This window comes from Poecilia latipinna, unplaced genomic scaffold, assembly GCF_001443285.1.
Source record: "Poecilia latipinna isolate Pla-1442-1.1 unplaced genomic scaffold, P_latipinna-1.0 Scaffold597, whole genome shotgun sequence".
Classification (NCBI taxonomy): Eukaryota; Metazoa; Chordata; class Actinopteri; order Cyprinodontiformes; family Poeciliidae; genus Poecilia; species Poecilia latipinna.
The window spans coordinates 280,130-305,620 of NW_015113213.1; the positions used below are offsets into that span (position 1 = coordinate 280,130).

The 25,491-nt window shown below is 39.2% G+C and overlaps 1 protein-coding gene across 2 annotated transcripts in view; it reads right to left on the bottom strand.

The window, feature by feature from the left end:
- ece2a (endothelin converting enzyme 2a) overlaps positions 1 to 25,491 on the bottom strand; it is a 78,380-nt gene that overhangs the window by 42,752 nt on the left and 10,137 nt on the right. The gene's annotated exons all lie outside the window — the stretch shown is intronic.

The window sequence follows — 25,491 nt, forward strand, 5'->3', positions numbered from 1 at the left end:
ATGCAGCATCTCACCTTTTGGATACGATGAGTCAGACTGTAAATGGAGGAGGAGGAGGAGGAAGAGTAGGAGGCAAAGGAAGAACATGAAACAGGAGTAAGAAGAAAAATTGTGTTGGACATATAGTCTATGCACAATATGTAAAGAGTGTCATTGGGGAGTATTTTGTTGAACTGTTTTGCAGCTCGGGTACATGTGTACGTATTTGAAAGGATCTGCCTGGGGACGTGTGAGAGGGTGCGAAAGGTGTGGCTGGGACTTTGAGCGGCATGCTGGCAGCGTCGCCTCAGCTGCAAACGTGTGGCTCCTTCTTGTTATCACCTTCCTGCTTCCACTAATTACCGCCATGCAACAGCTTCACATGAGCCTGTGCCAGAGAATCCAGGATGACTCAGTTTGCAGTCTCGCACCAAACAACACGTTAGCAACCTATTCAGATGTGTGTTTGCTTGCCTGTGTGCTTTACATGCTCAAACCTTATGTTGCACGACCACAGGTGTCAAGGATCTCTGCACACAGATATTTATACGTCGAGACAAACTAATAAAGGATGATTTAATGGGACAAAAGCAGAGGCCATGCAACAACAACCCAATGCCGCATTGATCAGTCCTGACGGGTAATCTGCGTTACAAATGAGAAAAGTAAAGAATTTTTCTTGTCTTCCTGCAACAATTTGTTTTGAGTTTAATAAAAAGGACATGAAATGTGTGCAGATTTATGACGAAGGTTGTGTTTTTGAGGATTAGATTTATTCTTGAACAGCTACAGCGCTCTCAGTCTATCCCAAACGTTAACAAACCCAGAAACCAATTACTTCAGAAAATAAAAGTGAGATTTTGGCTTTCTTATGAGAGTATCTATGTGTGAATAACTATTAGACAACCTAATAGTGCGTAGGAATTTTGTGGAAATAAACAAAATGGCAAATTTTCCCATCACACTTTTAAATCTATAAAAGTAAGAATAATACACAACCAGCCCTTCCTACTTTATCTCAATCCTTTCTTGGCAAAAGATGAGGTTTCCATCCCCTGCTGGATCCCACAGCATGCCGGACGTTCCCTCCAAAGGGTTTCCCCCCGTAAAAACAGATACATGTATGCGCGTGTGTGTGTGTGTTTTATCTTTTTTCCAGGCACGTTGCTCTGAGGAAAGGCCGGACATGATGTCTCATTCCTGGGGGTCGTCGGGATAAGTTTACTTGCCACACTCTCCTCAAGGTCAAGACTCTTACACTGGGTCAGTGAGACCTGCTGACGGTTCCACGCACTCGTAAACACTTACCTGCAAACATAAGTCTTTAAATTCAAAAAATATAGATTTTGTGAGAATGTTTAATTTTTATTTATTTTTTTTTTTACTTAAAAAGGCAAGGTTGTATCAATTACAGTCTCCGGTTCCTATTTAGAACAGAATATCCACTGATAACCGGATCTCGCTCCAACGTCAGCATTTTCCTGCAGGTCACAGTCGTAAGGCAGATACCGTTAGTACTTCGAAGAAATCAGAGCTGTACTTTGTTTTCAACACATATTTCCCACTGAGGCTCAAAGACACTCAAAGCCAAGATTGTGTGATTAAATAAAATAGACCAAAAATAAATTCTAACTAAATAAACGTCCAACAAACAAGATGAAAGAATAATCCAAGTGGGGTTTGCAAGTTTTACATTTTTGTCATTTCTTCCCCAACAATTGTGTTTTCCAGCTTAATTGTATGGATAAATAAAACTCTGAAGTGATTTTATTGTGGTCTCATGTTGTTAAATCATAAAAACTGTCATTTTGACGGGGGGCGACTTCAATTTTGCAGCTCTGCGGTGAAGTAAGGAAAGTTCCATCGGCGTCTGAGGTGGTTGAGTTCGTCTTGGTGTCACATGAGTTTGTCTGGCACAGAATATCCAGGTGTGTCTGGGGCCTTACATGTCTGCAGGTAATAAATAGGAGGCTTTACATTCCTACTGAACAGACCAACTGGATTATTAAAAGCAGAAGAGAAGAAGAGACTAAAGTTAGAAGTGTCGTATAACCTCGTTCCGGATGCCCGTGTGAGCGTGTGATGGAAAACCTAATCCTGCTCTTAAAATGTTTCATAACACTCAGATAACAAACAACCGAACACTCAGCTATCCAGCACTTGCACGAGTAAACAGATTGTTATTGTGTTTGCTTTTCTGTTTCCATTAACATTCAAAATAATGGTTTTATAAGTTGCATCGACAGCTGCCAGCCCAAATGTGATGGCCAAAGATGGACATGGTACCTCGGAGTCCATCAAAGGTGGGTTAAAGGACATCTGGTGTGTGACCTAAGAAATCCTTTGATATTTAAGGACCAGCTGGACATGTGAGTGACAGCTGTGGAGATATAACACAGGAAAGGAAACCTCTGAGGCAATCCCCAGGAATAATTTAGGATTAGTCTGCTGACAGGAAACACGTAGAAAAGGGCCTCACACAAAATCCCATATGCAGCTTTGAATTCAATTTGAAACTGTGAATTCAAAAATAAATCCAATGAGTCAATCAACAAACTGTATTTACTGAGTCCTGTTTAGGCACTCAAGCGTAAAGCGTTTTTACAGAGGTTAAAAACCGAAAGACGGACATTTAGACAAGCACGACGAAAACAAATTGTAGGTTATAGAACAGTTACGTATTAAAAAGTAATCGATTATAAGAAATGTGGAAATGCAAGAGTGTAGATTAGCAGGAAAGCTAATGGAATTAAATTAAAAGTTAAGACAATACATAAATACAAATAAATTATATGAGCTAGTTAACCAAAGATCAATATCCTTTGCTAAAATAACATGCAACAGCATTCCTTTGATTTTTAATAACTGGAATAGCTATAAAATAATGTTTCTATAATTTAAAGAAAATAATAAGTATGTTTAAAAAAAACTATTGCTTTGTAGTCGTCTTATTTCACCAAATACAAAGTGGATATTTTATTTTCTTGCCTACGTTCATTTAGAAACCTCGTGACATTTTACAATAGTTTGACTATTTGCTTCGGCTTCAACAATTTTTAACTTTAATTTTCAAAAACATGTGTACACCGATGGGAATGGCGTGGCTCCCAAGAAACACATCACTGAAGCCCACCACCATTATTGAGCAGCACTGTTTACCAAAAACCAGACACAACAGGCTTAACATACTCCATCCAGAAAGAAATTTCTGTCCTAAATCAATCTATATTCATCTAGTTTGTCCAGCACATTAAATATTTTTTTAGTACTTGCACTTCTTTAATTCAAGTACTTAAAAAAAAAAACCCTCTTGTTTACTTCTGTGGCTCCTACGTGATGTTGACTGCACCTTTCAGATGTAAGACGATGTCCTTCCAAATACACAGCAGATCTGGGTGACATGTATGGTCAAAGAGGGGGCGGCGGGTGGGGAACCCCTGTGCCTCAGCCAGCAATGTGAAACATGCGAGCCGTGAGCCGAGCCGAACCGAGCGCAGCAGTGGAAACTCCATGATGTCAGAGGCATTTGTGGCATTCGTTCACATCCCACATTGGTTTTGACACATTAAGGATGGCGACCAAGGCCCATGCTGATGAAAGGTGAAAGGTGATGCTCAAGTGGACACATAGCAACACCCAGCTCGACCAACCCCAGTCCACCGAGGCTCTGGGCAAGCCCGAGGTAAACTGATGCCACGACGACACGCTGCTAAATTTAGCTGCGACTCTTGCAAATGTTAACAAATACTGTAGAAAGCTCCCGTGTGGAGTGTGTTTGTTTTTGCGTCACACTGTGAGTGGATGAACAAATAAATCTGAGTCTTCATATTGAGTGCATTTTTGGAGTCAGAGTTTATATGAATCATATTAAGGCAGAACAAACGAAGATGTGGAAGTCGAGATTATTTTCCAGCATGTACATATCAGAGAGCATGCACCAAGATAGTAACATTGATTTCTAACCAATTACCTCTTATCTTTCTACTGGGGCAGTATCAACATCCATTCTTATTTAGTTAAATCTAACTATTTATGACTCAGACAAATTGCAGCAGTTCTTAAAAGCAGTCTTTGCTGTAACACACACACTTATTTGTGATGTGTATAAATTTAGCTTAAGGGAATATAGTGAAAATTTGACTGTATTGTCTTCCTAATCAAATCAAAAACCTAATATTTTCTTATTAGTAAATGCACCATACTATTAGATGAAAGTAGCAAGACTCTTCAGTCATTGGTCTCTCAAACTAACTATTTTCAGCAAGGTGTTCAAAATGAAGTAAGTACGGAGATATAAGAGGCAATCTAAAAGGAAACTACATTATCTGAAACATGTCGAGATGTTTGTTTGTTTTTTTTGTTTGTTTTTTTGAGAAAGAATGAGAGAGGTAGACTTTCCAAATAGAGTACTGCGGATTTAGTGACACTAACCATCCTACACCTATATAATACTGTAAAAGCCATTCAAGATGTAATCGGTTTGTTTCAGCAGGTAAACTCTGTCATCAAAGTGAGAACACTAAGAGAGCTTTATCTTCATTTAAGATGTTTCCTCATTACAATCTTTAAAAAAAAAACAAGAATACTATTTCTGTAATCAAATGTGCGATGGATGTGGAAGTGGAAAGTCTATCGTCGACAAGATGTTAGGAACCCAGTTTGTTTCCCAGACACCCCTTAGACAGATCTTACTCCTCCTCCCAGCAGTTGTTTGTGTCACTAGAAACAAAAGACTAAAATGGAAGTCTTGCCAACAAATGTGTTAGTGGAGTAAATTAGGCTGCAGTCATGTGTGAAAAAAAGGAAAATGTCATCCACAATCTAAAGCTTTCGCCTGCTGCTGGTTAAGCATTGGACTTTTTCTGTAGCAAAGATGCAACTGTGAGCTGAGCTGAGAATGTTTGCAAACCACGATATATAATAAACGATGTCGAGGTTAAAATCTATTAGCAGCATCCACACACATTTGTCTGGTGCTTCCTGGTAGCCTAAAGGCTGACTCTAAGGAGTCCAAGAGGAACGAAGAAAAAAGCAACACTTTTGCATTCTTAAAACAAACTTAAAAAAAAAAAAAAACAAGTTAGCTAATTTTATTTTAGAAACATGGCCAGATTTGCATCAGCACCGGAAAAGCCTGGTTTCTTCTAGATTCCTCCTGTAATGCTGAGACCAGTTCAGCATTAAGCTCCAGTAAGATAGCCACGGGAAAACTGAAGAAAGTTACGAATACCCAGGTTTACAAGGATTGCTTATGTTTTTGCTCACGGCTGGACTGAAATATAGCTGCTGCAAAACCCAAACTGTTCTGTCCCATTTTCATGGAGGGACTGGTTTTACCCCTCCAGCTTACCCATGTTGTAGTCCAAGCTGATTGAAGGCTGAGTTTAAGTTTTGTGTTTACAAGTTGGTAGCAACTAATACTGTGGTAAAACAACAAGCTTTCAGAGATTTTGAGAGATGGTTCAGACGAAATATCTGAGGCCTGTTTCATAGAGGAATGGGCCAGTTTCTGAAAACTATAGATTTCCTACCACGGTAGTTAAAGGTGTAAAAAATATCTCCCAATTTTTATCTTTATCTTAAGAAAATGAAAGATGTAAAGAAAAAAGTCTTTCATGGAGTTGAAAGGGAGCATAAGAAAGGTCCGGAAATTGTGAGTCAGCTAAGATGTCAAGTAAAGGGAATCTTCAAATTGGGCAGCTTTCTATTTTTCCGCAGCGTGATTCCTAATAGGCAGTCAGCCAGGCTCTTTTCTCTTACAAAAAAAAAAAAGTATGAACAATGGATGATGATGGAGTTTACAGTTTAAAATGACAAAGCAAGGGAAAAAAATGACCAGAAAATAATTTTAAAAAAACAGAAAAGAAAAATACTGTAAATAATTGTGTCTGAAGCAGAGAGAATCCTCCACTTGACGTATTCCAGCACTGGACTCAGGATGTCATATAAAAACTTGTGATTTTCCTACATGTTAGAACAAAAATGTATTTCAACTTGAACAATATTTTAGAATTTCAAGTGATCTAACTAAACAAATAAGGCTGAGTACTTCAGGAAAGTTTTTGTGAAATCTGACAACAAATCATTACTCAGCGTTGTGTAGGAAGCTTACACTGTTGAAACATCGGAGAATCTCACACAGCATTCTTAGGAAAGACCCACATGCCAAATGTGAAGCACGGAGGTGGAAGTATTATGGCTTAGTGGCATTCAATAGAGGAATCGACCACGATGATGGGGGCTGTAAGAAACATTTAAGCTAAAGGATGAAATGGGATCCTGAAACAAGGCAAAATATATCAGTAGGCTCAACAAAATACTGGCTGAGAAATAAGAGAAGGGTAGTCCCAGAGTGGCAGAGTTAAACCCATATCTTCAATGGGAATGGGCTGGAGATGCAGAAAACCCCTCAAACATCTGCAAGTTGAAAGTGCAAAAGTGGGGCACACTCGCCTCACTTAGAGAGCTCATTTTTGGTTTATTTCTTTAATTTAAAGGGTAAAACAAGGTTTTTTGTTGTTTGGTTTTTTTTGTCAAAGTAGGATTACATAATTTTCCATTCTTAAAAAATAGAAGATTAGATATCAGTAAGTGATCATTTGTTAATAAAGACCTGAATATTTGAAGTGGGATCCTAATTTTTGAATGTCAGTAACTGCCCAGATTCAAGTCACATCATCAGAAGGAGACATTTCTTACAACCACCATATGCATGTGTGTGTTTGGTGTATTTTTTTCCCCTCTTCTCGCAAATTCACATGTTCTTCAAATGAAATGTTCTGTCAAGTAGTTTCAGAAGCTGCAGAAAACTTGCATCAGCACATCGGCCAGCTGAAACTCTCAAAAGCTCGCTTTTTCCGGCAACCTCTCCTCACAAGCGTCTTCTTCCCTCCCTTTACAAAATCGACATCGGTTATGTAAGCGGTTGCAGAGGTAATTAGTGACTGAATAATTAAGGATGTGGCTGTAACTGTTTGATGGCATGTGTGTGTGTGTGTGTGTGTGTGTGTGTGTGTGTGTGTGTGACAGAGTGAGAGATAGATGGAGGACTTTTGGAAGGACTCCACTGTATGAATCTGCCTCTCTGCTGTGGTATGAACACTCACGCCTCTCTTTCGGATAAAAAACACCAACAGGCACCAGGAGTTTGAGCAAAGTAAACTGCAAGAGCAGAGAGTCATCGTTTCTCACTTTGTTTGCCAGAACCTACAGTTACTGAAAGCCACCCACGCCCCTCTTTAGATTGCCATTAATTTCTTGTGGCTGGTCGAGCATTTGCTGAGCTTCTTCTCTTTTCAGAAACTAATGGTCAGAGTGCATTACAGTACGCTCTTTAAGGACGCATAGACATATGAAAGCTGCAGCGCTACGTTTTGCATTTAAAGCCCCTTTTTAAGTCAGTAATAGCAAAAAGGCATGGATAAACTTATGTTTATGACTGTGGCAAAAGACTGGGAATATAACAAATGAAGCACTAAAGCTAAAGGTGAGCAGGTGTCAGGTAAAGTGGGCGACATGACATTAAGTAGGGTGACTATAAGTATATAAGTAAAAAGTAAAGCTTGGAATAAAACAGATGTTTGTTTGTTTGTTTTTTTTGCTAGATGGTAAATTATCAGATATTTTCTGAGCAAAAAAAAATCTTTTTGAAAATATCCTTTTATTTATTGAGGTAAATTGTATCTGAACCAAAATGTCCCTCTCTGGAAAATGGACACGTTAAATCATTAATTAACTGAGGCTAACCACATCTTCTGAAGGGCTGAGTTAATTTCTCATGGCTGCCAAACCATCAGGAATCAGCTTAAATGAATGATAAATCAATACAACCTGTCTGACATGACATAGGCTAAAATCTCTCGAAAGGTAAGTCTACAAATCCAAGAGTAGATGAGAGATTAAAAAAAATGTACTGGATCTGGATCAGCCTGGATTGTACAGCATTGTCATTTCAAAACCTTTGGGACTCCATTAAGCCAGAGTGATATATTGTCTAAACAGAAGAGCTTCACAAGAGAGCCTGACCTACCGAAATTACTTCAACACCTCACTGACAGCTCATGAAGGAGGTCACAAAGGAACCCAGACCATCTGAAGCACTGCAGGCCTCACTTCACTCAGCAAATGTCAGTGTTTATTATTTAACAATAAAAAAAAAGAGAACGGGTAAAAATGTGTAACCCTCCAAAAAATGACTTAGAAACATTCCCCCAAAAACATCCTGATGCTACATCCTACATCCATGTGCGCCACTTTGCTCCCTGGAGTCAGCAGACTGCAGACTTCTACTTTATGTTGCAAACTCAGAGGAGAAAGAGCATTTTGAGTTGCATATTAAGCAGGCACCTTTATTTACTGCTTTTTTTTTAAATTTAGTAAGTAAAAGAGACTTTAACTTTGGCTTATAACTCAGTACAAATTGTTAAATGTGACATTTTCATGGTTGTTTTTAGAGTTGTATACTCTGCTCACCTTTACTCTTCTAATAAGAGCGTACCTTTATCCTCTTAAGTTTGATTTTAAAGTACAGCACCTGTCGTGCTTCAAGATACAACATCCACCCCTTCAAATTCTCAACAATATTACATAAACCCAAGCTGATACAAAGATAATGAACTATTTATACAAGCATTGTTTCCATCTATCAATCACAAGACATTTTAATTGTACTGAAGAGGACACACTTAATAATATCATTTAACAACCTACAAAGAATATGTAAATTCACCCATCATCACATCCACTGCCAACGAGACAGATTACAATCTTTAAATATTCTATGAAGGAAATTTCACTTACTTTTGTTTTTCGGGTGGTACGTTGGAGTTAATCCTGGTCTGGTTTATAATAAACTCACAGGGCCTTTCCAGGAACGTCAATGTCATCCAGTTACATGGTCGGTTTAAAAGTCGTAAGGGATTATAGAATACACTCTGTGAATATGTGTACCAACTACTCAGAAAATGGTTCACAATGGCAAAAATAAAAGTTTTTTTGAAGGTAAACCACACAACTCTTCAAAACATCATTCCATAAAACTGCTGGCAGTCAGACTGCAGCAGCCTTTAGCTGTGGACCGACATTGCAGTGTACAAAACTGAAGCGTTTTTCTTTTAAATTAATCATTTGATTTTGCTATTCCAGGAATACAGAAAGCTTTAAAGTAATCCGCAATTTACATTTTTGCTAAAATCTCTAGGTAGAAAGACTGCAGATTTCCTCCTGGGAAAGATTTTTGATCAGTTTCAGACTGGTTATGAAGCAGATTGATTTTGGAACGTATTCACAGTTTGTTGTGTTACAGATTTATTCCAAATTTTATTTTGGTGTAAATTTTACACACAATATCTCATTATGACACCATGGGAATTTTGGCAAATTTATTAAAAATAAAAAAACCCCAAAAAATAAATAAAAATAAAATCACACTTCCATATGACTTGTTGATTCGCCTTTGGCAGCTTTTACAGACACAAGGTTAGCACATCAATCTTTAGACCGTTTCGCCCATTCTTTTTTGCAGTTCTTTTCAAACTTCATCAAGTTGGATGTGTGTGGCCCAATTTGGAGAACAAAAGATCATTACAGATCTGTTTACTGGACATGACATCAATGGCCTCAGTGAAGGTAACAATGGCCTTTTCCTTTCAGAACATATGCATACCAACTTTTAATCACTGCATAGCCGTCCTCTGCAATGGAAAAATCTACATCGACTGAACATTTTCGATCAAGACAAAACCAAGAAGAAGGTTTGCAAATGAGCAGTGGCTAAACTGAGTATTCTTGCTCTTACTAAACTGAATTTCAGGATTGACCTATTTGCAAAGCTTGAAATTAATAAATGAACGAGCCTGTTAGTGATGGCTGTGCCTCCGAAAATGCCTGCCCTCTCACTCACCTTTGTGCTCGTGTTAGCTAGGCTGCGGCTGTTGCAGATAGCCTTATTTATTTATCCATCTGGCTATGTCAGGAGTAGAAAATGTGTTTTATTCTGCGTCCCACCTCATGCACTGTTTGAGTGGAGCTGTTTTAATCTGTCAGCAGCTCAGCAGTGTAACAGAAGCAAGGAAGGTCATGATTCAGCAATAAAGTTTGTGCGTGGGGGAGGGAGGGGAGTGTGGGGGGGGGGGGGCAAAATATCAGACTCAAGAGGACACAATTATTCCATTTCACCTAACTGTAGACAAACAAAGACAGCACGCACACATTAGAGAGAGAGAACCACTAACAGGAGTCAAAAAAGTTTAGTAATAAATATGTTATTTCCCACTTATTTCAATCAAGATTTTGTAAGGTTCCTTGTACAATTCACCACAATTTGCACAAGATGAATGTAGTAATGGGATCTAATATCCACTCTGACAACAGTAAGAAAGGTCATCTTTAACTAAAGCCAAAACAAAAGCGGGTGATGTTGGTGAATCATCTGGCTCAAACTATGAAAAAAGACCCAAATACACAAAAACAGACACGCGAAGACAGAGAGAGGGTCACAGCAGTACAGGCATTTTCAATTAGCCACCTACTAAGACTACGTCTGTGCCAAAAATGAAACAGCAGAAAAGGTGCAGGCAGTAACTTTAAAAGGTGCACACACACATACATACACACAAAGATACAAACTTGACTTGACTGGTTAATTTTCTGCCTGGTTGGCAGGCACGTCTGACAGTTCAAGGTGCCTGCATCAATATGCAAATGGCTGCCTTTCCTGACCTTGGCATAATGATGCACTATGGATCAGGTTCTAAGGGGGCCAGTCCACTGTGGGAGCTTTCTGGCTGACGCAGCATATTGATCCCGGTAGGAGGAAATTGCATGTCTTCCTGCGGTGTCATTGTGTCTTAAAGCGATGTAGAAATTAGGTGCTGTGTGACAGAGTTTTATGGGAGGTGAAGTCAAATTGGTAATGGCAGACAACATACCGTTACAGGAAAACTGTGTATCCATCGTCATACTGCACCTTTAAGGAACTTTTTCCTAAGGAGATTAAGAAAACGCTGAGTGGTGCTGCGTTCTAATCTACAGATGCTGCCACCACCTTGTTTCACGACAGGAATCGAGTGTCTTGAGTGATTTAAAGTGCAGAAAACCTACCGTAACATTTTTTTACAGAGGGGTGCATCCATACTGAGATGAAATAGATGAACCCTATTTACTAAATACACTATTTCTGAAGACAATCCCTCTGATTTAGGGCCATCAGAGAATGCATGCCCGCATATAAATGCCACTCTTTGTAGTTGGAAAAAATAAAATAAAATAAAAAAAAACGCAGTGAAAGACTTTATCTAGAGCCCCGTTTATGTTAAACTTTTTGAATCTGCATTAGTGCAAGTAAATTTTAGGATACAAAAACAATCAACACACAGAGCCAGGAGAAAAGTCTCCGACTTGTTTCTAGGTAGAAATTTTTTAAAAATATATTTTTTTACTTATTTTAAAAATAAACCGAACTTGACTTCAGTGTTCGGAAACTAAATTGAAATGTTTGAAGTTCACTTTGAATGCGTCCACATGATTATACTGAATCAACTTTTTTTTTTTTTTTTTTAAATGTATATATTGCAGACAAACTCAATTGAACTGAAAATAGTTATGGCGGTTTGCACCAACATGACAGCGCGGTTTGTAGTCGGGGCTTCAATGAGCCGCTGACAGCATTGAAGCTGCTAATGAAGAGTGAGTCAGCCCGTAAGACAGGCTGGTGGATGAAGATGGTTATTAATGCAGCGAGCTCCGTCCCCTCCTCTGGTCTGCTGCCACACGCAATATGCCAGTGAGTCAACGTTACTCTCCGCTGCACTCATCCAGCTGCTCGTCTGATACTCTACTGGGAAGGTGTGACTCTGTTGGTGCTTGTGATTCAGATCCGTCTGCTTTTCAGTGATTCTCAACCAGTGCATCGGAGAAAGTTGGAAAAGACACTATCTGCGCACCACAACAAACCCACATTTGGACACGTGCAGCGATCGGTTTATATTGAATCGTGATCACATTCTGCCCAAAAGGATCTGGCCGTTCTCGTCCACGAGAAAAACGGGAAGGATGAAGTGGAGGAGGTGAGAAAATGGACAAGACAAGTCAGAGAGGATAAGTGTGAAACGGTTGCAATGTGAGTATTTCCCAAATGGCCCCACAGAGTACAAACGCCATCCGATGTCCACCAGCTTAGCAAACACTGATGCTACCCAGTTGGCACAGAGGAAGTCCAAATATGGCTATGCTAACAGGAACCCAAAGCAAGGCTGTGTCTGTCACAGTGGTGATATCTGTGATGTGGCTATCTGCAGCGTGGGGATGGCTGCTGAAGCCCTGAATATCTGTTTTACAGGCTGCAGGAGTCTGAAAGGGAGGTATGAATGACATTCAATTTGGTGGAAATGAGAGAGCTTGGGATGTGAATGGCTGGAGAAATGAATGAGGATGAGAGCGGGGGAATTTAGGGGCTGGCGTACCGAGTGAAAGGGAAGAGATGCGGAAGGGGAGCAGGCTGAGATAGATAAATGTGAAAAGGCATAATTGGCAAGTGCAAAGATAAAGAAGGGGGCACAGATGAGAGCGGGTGGTATGACGTCGTCACAGTCGTTCTCCAACTCTCTCTTCTCTCTGCTGCTTTCTCTATTAGGCATCTCTGCTGCAGCGTCTACTCCAACAGCATGCTTGATGAGAGAGACAAGACAGGTCCCAAAACACACACACACACACACACACACACACACACACACACACCAGCAGCGCCAGGTTAAGCACCGAGTCTGGCACAAAAACCAAACTACTATCAGCAGCATAAATAATATTTCACACACCAACACATTTTTTTTTCTGTTACCAATGGTTTACTGATGAAAAGACGGAAAAATCAAATCCTCAAACAAGTCATCCTGCACCAGTACTGAAAAGTTATGGTTTCCAAAATCCCTAAAGGTTTATGCTCTGCAATTCGCTACCGGTATGTTTATTTCTAGTGGAAAACTAGTGATAGTGCTGCAGTGACTGGATTTTTCTCCACTGACTATAGAGCAAGGCAGCGCTGCCCTCCCTGAAGTTACTGAACACTGTCTGTGTTTTATATTTCTCCCAAAAAAAAAAAAAAAAAACTGGCCTTTTCAGAAATCTTTATGATCACAAAAAATGCGTACAGGTATCAAATATCAACTAGTATATCAACTGATGGTTGGCTCCAAGAGCAGATACCCTGATTAATTGAACAGCTAATATCAGACTGTTAGCAGAATGCCAACACATTCAGATTTTGGTTTGGTCTATTTACCAAGATATTCTGTCACAGAGCCAGATAACAGGAATGTTTTATTTGTTGTTTTGGAACGATTACATGTCAGAAGTGCCCCTTTATTATCGACTTGTAACTTGGAGACATTTTTATTCTTTGGCTTTTAGCATATGTTGAGACACATGTTTGCTCTCATCTCTGTTATCGCATTTTATAGTTTCCATTGATGTTGTAGTAAATACTACCCATGCTCAGACCTTCACAAAAACACAAAATTTAAAAACAAAACTCCTTCTGCTTGATATAGAAGGAAAGACACGAGAGAGAAACAGAAAAAGAGAGAGTGTGCATCTATCTGGATTAAAGCTTTACCTTTTAATACCCTGGTCTTTTCAAATCACTGTACCTTCTCTCTCTTTCTGTACACACACACACAAACACACACTGAATTACACTGCCATCAAAAAATGCTAACAAGAATATCAACCTAATACCCATGAGCAACCAGAGTAATACTGGATTGAAATATAGATTAAAATCGGTACTTTTTCCACTGCTCTCAAACAGCCATTCAAGAATTATGACAAAGACTCCAGAGAAACAGCTGTCTGGCCATCTAGCCAACCACTGCACTGACAATAAGAGCCAAAGGTAAACTGCACTCTAGGCTAGCGTGTGTAATCAGACAATGATGTCATGCCACTGAGTCCCTGTGGGAAGTTTCCACATCAGAATTCTGCAATAACACGAAGCTTAATTTCCTGACTCGAGAGGCCGATGCTCCGAATGTAACCGAGGACTGTCTCTGGATTGGGTTTCTCAGGCTGCTGGGGAATAAAATTACAAAGCTTCAAGCAATCAAAGGGAATGTAAACGTCTTCACCAACCAGAATACTGAAGCTTGAAGTGTAACGAACCCCCCAGAACCAACAGGAAAAATTCAACTGCCTAAGAACCATTTGACCGAAGAACCCTGTAGCAAGAACTAACCAAACTAAAAAACTTGCATAACAATGACAAAGTGTGTATAGAAACATGACGATAGAACACTAAATAACCTACTACATATACAGATGATGTGAATTTATATGTATGAAAATGACGAGTACAGTACAGTAACAAAAAAAGGTCAAAATTCTAATTTTTGCTACAATGTTGTACTATTCATTGCATTACCATAAATACAAAGATACCTATCCCCTAGCAACAGGCTTCAAATACTCAAATGTCATTTAAAATTTAACAGTAAATTATTATTTCAGCTGCCTTATTAAAACAGCAGTGTTTGGCTTATTAATCAGAAAGATTAACCTAAACCCAAGAACTTTACAACAGCATATTGATTAAGAGCATAGAGGTGTTGCTAATTATGCATAAAGAGTTTGTGTATCACAGCAGCAGGTTATCTCCTCTCAATGTTAAACCTGTCGATGTGAGAACGGGCATAAAGAGGAGAGCTGCAACCAAACATGTCCAGACCTCAACAGAGGGGATTATAGGCTAAGAGCCGAAATAAATCAGTCTGCATCTGATGTGATTTAGTAAGTTTCTGTTCATTGATTTAGTCATGCAAAACTTATTTGTTTTTTTGTTTTTTTTTTAAAAAAAACATTGGTCATTTGAAATAAAATTTGAGATCCACTAATTAGAATTCATTAATGAATTTCTTTGAGACGTCGTCATGTGGAATGTTTGATAATCTGAACAAACATAATTCAGACTATATGGAATTATATAGCCATCAAAAAATTACAAAGTTTTATTTAAAAACAACCTTTTTTTCCTTTAATGGCTGTTTGTCATTATTGTCTAACATAATGGCCGGTTGATTCTTTTCCTGACATCAATGCAAACACACCCAAAAAAAATATTTATTCATGCCCCCCAGAAACAAGAGAGAAATAAACAAAATGCTCACACAAATAACTATTCCTACCATAAAATGTACTTTTCTCTACAGCGAAGAATGACACAGTAACAGTCCCTGTTCTGGATTACATCACAAGGTGTTTAAAACAGGATTCGCCGTCTGAACCCTGTGCTCAGACGCTGGTTTTGTAATAACCTTTTCAGTTATTAGAAAAACACAATGTTGTGTTTTATTGTAATACAGCAGGAGCATCAAATCATGTGGGAACTTTTCTACATTCCTCTCCCGCCCATTCCAATCTCATTCGCCCCACTCATGTCAACCTATTGCTGGGAAATAAATTGCGGACGAGATTAAGACCTGAAAAAAAAAATGGTCCTGAGAGAAGAGTGGGAGGCAGAGATGGAGAGGAGTGAGTGCTCTGAAAGATGGGACAATACAGCGCTAGGCGAGGGTGAAGTCTGCTGCCAAAGTGTAGTTACATCATTGCAGGTCAGCGAGGCAAAGTGTAATCATGATTGAGACGAGCAGGGGATGAGAAAGAGGGAGAGAAAGAGAGGGAAGAGGAAAAGAGGAGTGGACAGGCAACCCAGATGTCAACTCCTGAAAGTAAAAAATAAAAAATGAGCTAGTCTAGCAGAAAAGACTTCATCCTCTTAAAAATATGACATGCAGAGCTAAGAAAGAGGAGCGATTTAGAGAGGAAAGAACAAGGATACCAATCCTGAAGAAGGAAGGAAGCAAATTAACATCCACAGACACTCCAGGTACACAAAAACAGAAACCCCTGACCATTTACCAAGAAAATGAAGTCTGAAGATCTCATTTGTCAAGAGACAAACACCGCATCTTCTTCCCTTCTTCAACCCATTTCACTTCTTTGCCTTCACCGTTGCCCCTCACTTCCCCGCCCCGCCGCTGCCTCCCCCTACATCTCGCTAATACACATTATGTAACCTAGGATACAGGCTCCCGAGGAGAGGAGAAGCGCTGGGGATGAGGAGGGACACGACTGCGAGCCAAGGGTAGAGGCAGAAAGGCAAATGCGTTTAGACGAGCGTAGAAACAGACTTGAAATCAGAAATGCCGAAGAGGCGAGGAGGAACAGAGGTGTGGAGCGCGAGAGGAGCCACGCCGAGGAGCAACAGGAGGAAGAGGACAGCCAAAGGGTAGACAGAGTCAGGGGCCAAAGTCGGAAAGCTGTTTTAGGAAAATAAGATAAGACGTGACTCTGTATTCTATCATTGCAAATACACACTGGGCGAAAATCAGAGAGATTTACAGATTCTCTGATCATCAAATAGTCATGGCCCTGGCACTTATTGGCTTTTATGAAGCCTCAGAGGCAGCACACGGTGACAGAGAACACATTCATCATCCAAGCATAATGCACAGAAGGCAAGCAGGGCTCAGACACTCTAAACTAAAAGCTATGTCTTGTTAGAGGGCTGCAGGAAGCCTAGCTCGAGTTTGCACCACCTGAAACACAACATGACGGCTTCTGTCATAATTCAGCGCTAGCAGTACAGTTTAAGAGGGGGTGCAGTTTAAATTTCTGTATTTTGTGAGTGTGTGTGCTCCTGTGGAGATTGCACGTGTGTGTGTGTGTGTGTGTGTGTGTTGGATTTAATCAGCAGAGGAACATGAGGTCTGGAAGGACTCCCATATGTGGGATTTGTGAAAATCTGAAGCTCAGTACTTTTCTATCTCAAAATCTTTCTTCTTGCTCTCTTTTTCCTCTTTCGTGAACAGAATAATGAGAACACCACAGATAATCGGGTTCCTCCCATTATCCGGAGAAGTCGTATTTCTTCCTTTCATCTCCCAAATAAAAAAGTTTATACGCATAGTTTTGTGCAAGTTTTAGGTCAATTTAAGACTTGCAAGACCATTTTTGAGATCGCAATCCCTATGCAATCATAACTAAAGGCAAATACCTTCTGTGTTAAAAGTATCTCATCCTGAAAGAGCGGTAAAATAACAGGAATTGTTTGAATTCCCTAAACCTGATATGTTAATCTCAGGAAAACCAAATTTGGCCATCGATACAACTGCATCTGGCCGGCAAGATAATTTGATGCCATTGGGCCTCGCGCCCTGAAAACGACCGATCATGCTGAATTTATAGCAGCGCTGGGGATTCCACTGACATCACTGATGTCCACGATCGCCTGCCAAACAGGAAATACCTCACTTGTTGAACCCTGACAGCATTTCACTTGCTAGTCAAGCGAAAGACTCGACTAGATCGAAATAGCAATAACACCTGGTATAACTTACTGAAAAGTTTTAATCAATAAGACTTACATTTAATTTCCCTTCGGGATCAATGAAGTGTGGTTGAATTTGAATTTAAGAAAAACATCGAGATTGCCTGTGACCACCACCAGCAACAATCAAAGCTTTCTGATGTGAATATTTGTTGTAACACTGTCACATATTCTTAGTTTTTTGTTAGATCACTTAGAAACAAGAAAAAAAAAAATGTTTCTAACAGGCAAGCAGCCAAGGAAACGGATGAGTCACCTGTAATTTTTAAATCTTTCTTTCCTCTTTATGCTCTGGAAAAGCACATTATCGCAACAACGCTTTTCCATGTTGTCCGTTGATGGCATTTACATTTACAGCCATTTTTCATAGCTGTGTAGTTTGTATAATAAGCTCATCAGACTCACAGTTCCACCAGCTGTTTGTTAATTGCTGCTGCCACTAATCTAGTGGAGATGAGCGGGGGAGGCGAAGAGGAGAGGGGTGATCTGCAGGGCAGAAGTTTGGCTGGGGGCTGCAGCTCCAAGGCGGAGCTTTGGGTAAAAAGGGCGGTGCTTTGAGTGAGCAGGCGTTAAAGCACCCCTGACTGTCTGCCAATGGAGATTCAAGGATTTCTCAAACATGCATGAGCAAGTCAAAGCAAGGCTACGGGTGTGTGATGAGGGAATGACTTTATAACATTATAAAGAGCTCAAAAAAGGTTGATTTTGCATAATACAACTATGTCAAAAGACACATCCCGTGGTCATGAAAAGGTTGTAAATCTGTTTAAGATGAGATCCAATGATTGAAATGCATCAGGTAGAGAACAGGTCTAAGGAGATTGTAAAACTATTACAATTTATTTATATGACTTCCTACTTTCCTTCTTTCCCATTTCTGTTCCATATTTACAGCTTCATCTGCCATAAATTTATTGTGGGCTTTAGTATTTGTAATTTAAAATCACAGTGAAGGTCTGGAAAACATTTTTGGAAAATAGTCTGGAAAAGTCTGAACAGAGAAAGTGTGCAGAGGAAATAGGAAATGAAACCCTAGATAAATATCAAGGCCATAAAAACAACAAAAAACCCAGAGCCAATCAGACATTAATATCCAATAATATAAACGCCAAGATAGACACAGTACATTGTAGTGCTGTTTTAAAATGATTTAGCGTTTTATCATTTCAAAACTTGTTCATTTGTGCAAAGGTATGTCTACCTGCACTGAGGACAAAGGAGACTGCAAAGGCAAATGGAGAGTTACATAAGAAAATCACAACCAAACTAAACTATCTCTGTTCTGCATGTCATATCAGCAGCGTGAGATGGAGAGAAAAGATACAGTGACTGAGCAAAGAAAGCGCACACTGAAGACTGAACAAAGTAGAATGAAGATTTGCAAATAAGTAGAAATTCAGCATGTAAACCTAGAGTGTTAACAAATGTTACAAAATCCACAAATGCACTGAAGTAAGACAAGATAGCAGCAGAAAAGTCTGAAAGCATAAAAAAACAGAGGAACAAGCTTTAAGATTCAGAAGTGGAGGTGCAGGATTCTGTGCCTGCAGCATTACAAGCATCATTATGTAAGAGCGCTAGGGGCCGCACCGCAGACAGCCTGCACTCTTCTAATAAAGATCCTATTGGACAGACAGACACACGTACTCAACGTACACCCAAGCATTAAGCAAATATAGTATGTAAAGATGAGCTGGAATAACAGGCTAAGAGAGGATGAGGAGGGCATCTAGTGGAATAAGTAAAAGATAGAACCATGAAAAATGTGAGCGAAAGATACCGAAAGCCTGTTTCAGAAGGAAAAGACACGAGGTCAAACTGAGGACTCCGACTTTATGCTACATGTTAAACAGCAGCTGACAAACAGAAAAAAATCAGAAATATTTACATGATGAATATAACATGAAAACAATGGAAGGCCACTTATGAAGAAAAACCTAGAGATATAAGTTCTTGGTAACACATTTGTCAAAGGCTGCTACCGACTCCTCCAATTACAAAAAAGGTACAAATTTGACACTGTAAGTCTTTTCATCATAGTCTATTTAGCTTTGACTAACCCTTCTAATCAATTTCGACTGCATTTATCTTAGAGACTTTTGTCCTTTGTCCTTGGAAATTAGATCTCAAAAAGTGGAAATAACTGAAGGCAAACCATGTGGGGTTAAAAATGTAAAAAAAATAAATGCAAACTAGCTGGTATTTTAACACTGTTTAATGAGGTAAATGCCCCTGACTCCCCACACCCCAAACAATTTTATATCTGTGTGAAAATGTTTGTATGTTGAAAGTGGATATAAAATGTGAAGCAGTAGAGTGTTTGATTTAGTGACAGCAGTTGTTCAAAGAGGTGGTAACCTGTATACAACACTAAAACCAGTCAAAATGGTCAATGTTGTGGCTTGGGAACCTTCTTAAAAAACTGTAAAAACCTGACAGTGAAATTCTTTTTAGTTGTTTTAATGCAGACAATCCCAATTACAAGTTATACTTAAAAACAAAAGAAGTATGCTGGGCGAAGAAGCATTTCTTGATTAAGGGACAACGAATGCTACACGCAGATGCATTGTTGCCTTATGTTTGCTTAAAAAACACAGAGCACACACTCGAATTGAGAAAATTCATACCGCATGACAAACAGAAGCAATTTAACAAGTAATGACACAAGCGACACAACAGCTGCTACTGCACATGATCAGAAGTCATGCAGAGATTCTTAAAACTGAATTCTGTCACAGGTTACGGAAGCGTATAAATCTCCTTTATCACACAAGGCTTGAGGCAAGAGCGCATCACTGGAGATAACTAGATGGATTGGGACATCGATGACGCACTCACGCTGCTATTACCTAGCTGATAGGGCTTTCCCTGCCCATAGCTCAGGGATAATAGAGGGATGACGCAGCTGATATCTCACGCACAGATGCCTGCTTTCCATCAGCACAAAGACATGCCTTTTCTTGCTTGCTCAGGATAAAATGAGAAGCTGGAGATGATGTCGACTGAAGTGGATAATCTTTCTACAGTTTATCTAAGATGTGTTCAGTAGGTCATCTCTTGACATGCGTCTTTCTCTTTTATGTCCATATTTACGTCAAATATCATTTATCGTTATTCTCTCACCGTAGATTTTACAGGATTTCTGTGTACCTAGTCAGGCCAATTAGACTTTGTGAAACAACATGCAGCGGTTTTCACAAGGAAAATGGCTTTTAGTATTCAATTTGAGTCTGAATTCAGTCAGATGACCCTTCTCTGAGGTCAACACGGTGCTCCAGGGTGGGAACATCAGTTCGTGAGGAGTGATTCTGGCTGTAGCAGCCACACTTCCTTCCTACCACCGCTCTCTGCTGGAGAGGGCTGAGCAGAGAGAGGGGCCACAGAGGAAGGGAGGAGGTGGAAAAGAGAAACGAGAGGGAGCAAGGGTAATGTGAGTCCGGATGAGAAGGGATCATATGAATGCCAATCAGAAATATTTGTCCATATTAGCGCCACCTTGGTGCCGAAACCATAATACCGGCACATAATCGGTTAGTAGACTTACTCACAGAAACCATGCCGAGGCTGTCGGATGTAGAATATTGTGCCAGCAACATTATTAAATCACGTGCCAGAAAGGACTTTGTGTTTGAATTCACATCAACACACACACACACACACACACACACGCACATGCAGCCATACACAGATACATCCAGTAACACTTCAGCAAACATCTGCAGGCACTTAAGCTGAGCTGGGACTGAAATTAGATTGTTAGGTTTGCTTGCTGCTAGTTGGAGCTTAGAGACCGTCTGCAATTAAATTCTTACTTGCTTGCTATCATCAACAATACAGAGCTGGCTGCTGTCATGATGGTTTCAAACATTTATTCCCTCCATTAAATAAAACTTAGCACGTGTTTTTGTTGACTTATCCATTTAATTTAACAGAAGCTTAGAGCAGACAAATGTGTGGATGTGCCAAAACTTTCTCCAGCTGAGCAGAAACAAAACGGAAGTTATTATTTTTGGACCTAAAGAAGAGCGATCTAGAGTCAATGCACAGCTTCAGTTATTACAACTAAAACATAGCGATCAGGCCCGAAACCTGGGAGTAGTTCTGACCTTAACCTTCAAAGTCACATAAAGACAGTTATAAAGTTGGCCTTCTATCACCTGAAGAACATTTCTAAGATTAGCGGACTTATGTCTCAGCGAGATCTAGAGAAACTCCTCCATGCGTTTATCTTTAGTCACATTGATTACTGCAACAGCGTCTTCACTGGTCTGACTAACAAATCAATAAAACAGCTGGAGCTGATCCAGAACGCTGCTGCTCGCGTTCTCACTAAAACCAGGAGGATGGAGCACATCACACCAGTTTTAAAGTCCCTACACTGGCTCCCTGTAGCTCAGAGAATAAACTTTAAAATACTGTTGTTAGTTTATAAATCACTGAATAGTTTAGCACCACAATACATTAAAGATCTGCTGCTGTTGTACCAACTTTACAGATCTCTCAGGTTCTGGTCTGCTCTGCATCCCTAGAACCAGAACCAAACATGGAGAAGCAGCATTCATCTTCTATGCACCACAAATCTGGAACAAACGTCCAGAAAACTGCAAAACAGTTGGAACCTGAGTTCCTTTAAATCTCAGCTGTTTAGAGTTGCTTTTGAAACCTAATCCTGAAACATTAATCAATAATCTGATGTGCAAAATGTAATGTTGTTGACTGTGTGTTCTATGACTTTGTATTTTTGTGTTTTTATGATATAAAGCACTTTCAAATGTCTTATTGCTAAAAGGTGCTATACAAATAAATTTTGATTGATTGATTGATTGATTGATTGATTGACTGATTGATTGATTGATTGATTTAGAAAACTCTTGAATTCTGATTGTCCTCAATTATAATTATGTTGAAGCCAGTGTGAACAGTGCTTTGTACAATCTATAATTATTGTCATCTTGTAATTTCAATTCTGCAATTTTTCAATAACTACATCACATCACTTCAAATTAATATATTGGTTAAGACTCAAACTTTTTTGTTACTGAGTGACACACATAGTTTTTAAAAGAATGATATAATTTTAGACACTAAATAATTGCCAACCCATCTAGGATGAGACTAAACCAATCAGAACTAACCAACTCAACCACAGCATTAAGTTCTCTGTCAGCTGCAACTTTAAAATTTAACAAATGTCTTTAAAACTGGCTAGCGCTGCTAACAAACCTGCAGAAGGATCTATTTTAAAATTAAAAATGAAAGCAGTTCAGTTCTTACTTTCAAACTTAGCCATTTTAATATTTTCTCGATGAGGTAAGCTGTCAAGCTGAACAAGTTCACCCTGGTAACTCTTGTAAGGAAGTAAAACGCTTTACATTAAACATGTAAAGCTCGATCTCCGAGTAGCAGCATTGAGCGGCCCAGTTGAAATTCATCCTAAGAAATTAAGTTCAATGGGATAAATCCCAGACAGAGCACTGAAGGGAGATGAGAATCAAGCTGAATAATGTAGAAAGGCAATGACCAGGCTAATCCTAGTACAAAATGTAACAATAACAAAAAATGAAAGGCAAGGTATTGGAGTCATTGTTCTGTATATTTTCCAACAAATAAGATTTCAAAATCCAAAAGATTTCTAATGCTTCAAAAATATGATGGTAAGAAATAACTGAAAGGGTAGATGTTTTGCTTCATCCTGCAGTATAAGCTGCTTGATGAAAGGGCACAAAAAGGCAGGAGTAAATGTTTGCAAAAACGGATAAACACGCCCCAGTCTTCCGTGGAAAATCTTAAGTGGATGTAGGAATCCAAAATGACTGGAATATAGTCCATCAGTCTGTTTACAGCTAACAAAATGCTCATATAAGGCAAAGAACAGCCCATGGAAAATAAAACATCATTCAATCGTGGAGTGATGTGGAGATGACTTTGGGCCCTGAACGCAGCTAATGGGGAGATTAAGGCAGCCAAGATATTTTTGCTGGCGACTTGCCAGCAGAAAAGCACCTTAAGTTACCTTAGATACTGAAGTCTGTTTTCTGAGGTGAGATAGTATCTGGTAGCTGCTCTGGTTTTTAAAATGAAACCTTTGGTTCCTGCAGGTGTCTTAGTATCCTTATTTACAGACACACACTGGAATATTTCCAAATGGATTAATGATACTCAAATGGTGAACATCCTAATTTACTGTTAATAACTATGTGTCATCTGGGGAAAAAAAATACTAAAAGTCAACATTATTTCCAGGTCTGTAACCCTAAACCAGCATTAAAGTTTGTCCTGGATAAGTAGAAATTGAAAGCACAGGGTGAGGATATTCAGCTAAATTGTGTAGCCACCACAAAATCTGAACAGCATGCAAACAAAGGCAGTTCAATGCTGCAGTATGTACATTTTAGAAATAAATTCTGTTATATATTTGTTGAAACTGTCACCATTTCGTAACAGTATGGTGAGACAGATAATCTGTGAAGAAAAATCAAGCCCGTCTGCCTTCTCGCAGTGCTAAATTGACACAACCAATCAGAGCCAGGAGGAGGGTCTCAGGACAACATAGTGATAGTTTTAATAAATACATATATTTTTAAATAAAAGTTACATGCTGAATCTAAATGGTTACATCTTACTGATTTTATTTTTTAATGAACTCATTTGTGGGCCTGATTGACATCAACATCCTCAGCAAGCATAATGATGGTACCGATATGCTTAAGGTTATCATCTGTTGGTAGAAATGTAATATAATAATCTGAATTATGCTGTCAAAAGTAGTCTAAGCATCTGAAAATAATCTTTTTTTTTTATTTTATTTTTACCTCAGAATTTGTAATTTAATGAGGGTGGTCTCCTCCCACAGAGTCTGCCATGCTGCTGTGTCTCTTTGTGGTCATAATAGTAGCCCATGATGGAAAAACTCACAAAATCTGATAAATAGGCATCCTAAAGTCTATGTAAGTGCACATTTCTACTATTACTGATTAACTTTTTTATAACTAACAAACTTTTATAACTAACAAACTAAACAAACCCCCCACTAACCCCCCAACACACACACCAAAGAACCAGTTAAGGTTGTAGCCCAAGTCCGTAACTTCAAATTACAGCTCATAATCGCCTCCCTTAGACAGACTGTATAGGCATATCATACATTTACTGACTCCTTACAGTCTGTTGAGTATTTTAGTTGTTAACTCTTGTGTACCCAATGTCCCTGGAAACCACTGGGATAAAAGAAATGTATCTATTTTGGTCAAAAGGTGTGGAAAAATGTGAATAATCTTTGGTTTAACGAGCTCTACTGGCCTCTGTTTTGGTCAGAGAGAAAACCTGGTTTAAATGAAAGCCAAGCGTGTCCCCTTTAAGATGATACCAAACACTACATTATGGGCCTTTGACAAATCCCCATACCATGAGCCTAAACCAGACATACACCAGTCTCAAAAAACTGAATTTTTCCAAAGGGGTTGCTTACTTCATGACCTGATAACTATGACTCAGCTACCATTTTGGCAGGGCTATCATACCAAAATATTAACTAGTGACATGTATCTTTTCAAAAAATATTGATAGACTTTGCCACCCTGAAATGGACAAAAATGTCAAACTTTGGCCTCTGGCCCATGGACTATTGTGGAAGTAAACATGGAGGCTAACGGTGGAGCATAGCTTCCACATTTAAAGTTGTCGTCCGACCGGAGCAGCATATTAACATCTTAATCCTCATTATAGTTCGTCATGGTTGTTGTTTTTCCTCCCACTTACGAGTATCAGGACGCAGAATAGTGAGATTTGTTGAATATCAGTGACGTTCAGTTCGGATGAACGCGACCTGGACGTTAGGTCGAATTTGAATCGGACACGTATCGGAAATGAGAGAGTTCTTTTTAAATACGAAATGGCCACAAAGAACTTTGTTTTTGCAAAGTTGAGTAAAAGCATAGATTTAAGGTAAAGATACAATAATAACAGACTAAACTCCAAATCAAACCTAAGTCTATGGATCGTGATTACTTCAGTTTTCTTCTAGCCTTGGGTTAGTCTAGCCGTAAATAAGACTCACCAGCCTTATATGAAAGGTATTATTTTATTGTCGTTAGTGGTGAGAGAAGAGAAATAGGACAAGCAACAACTTTAGTATA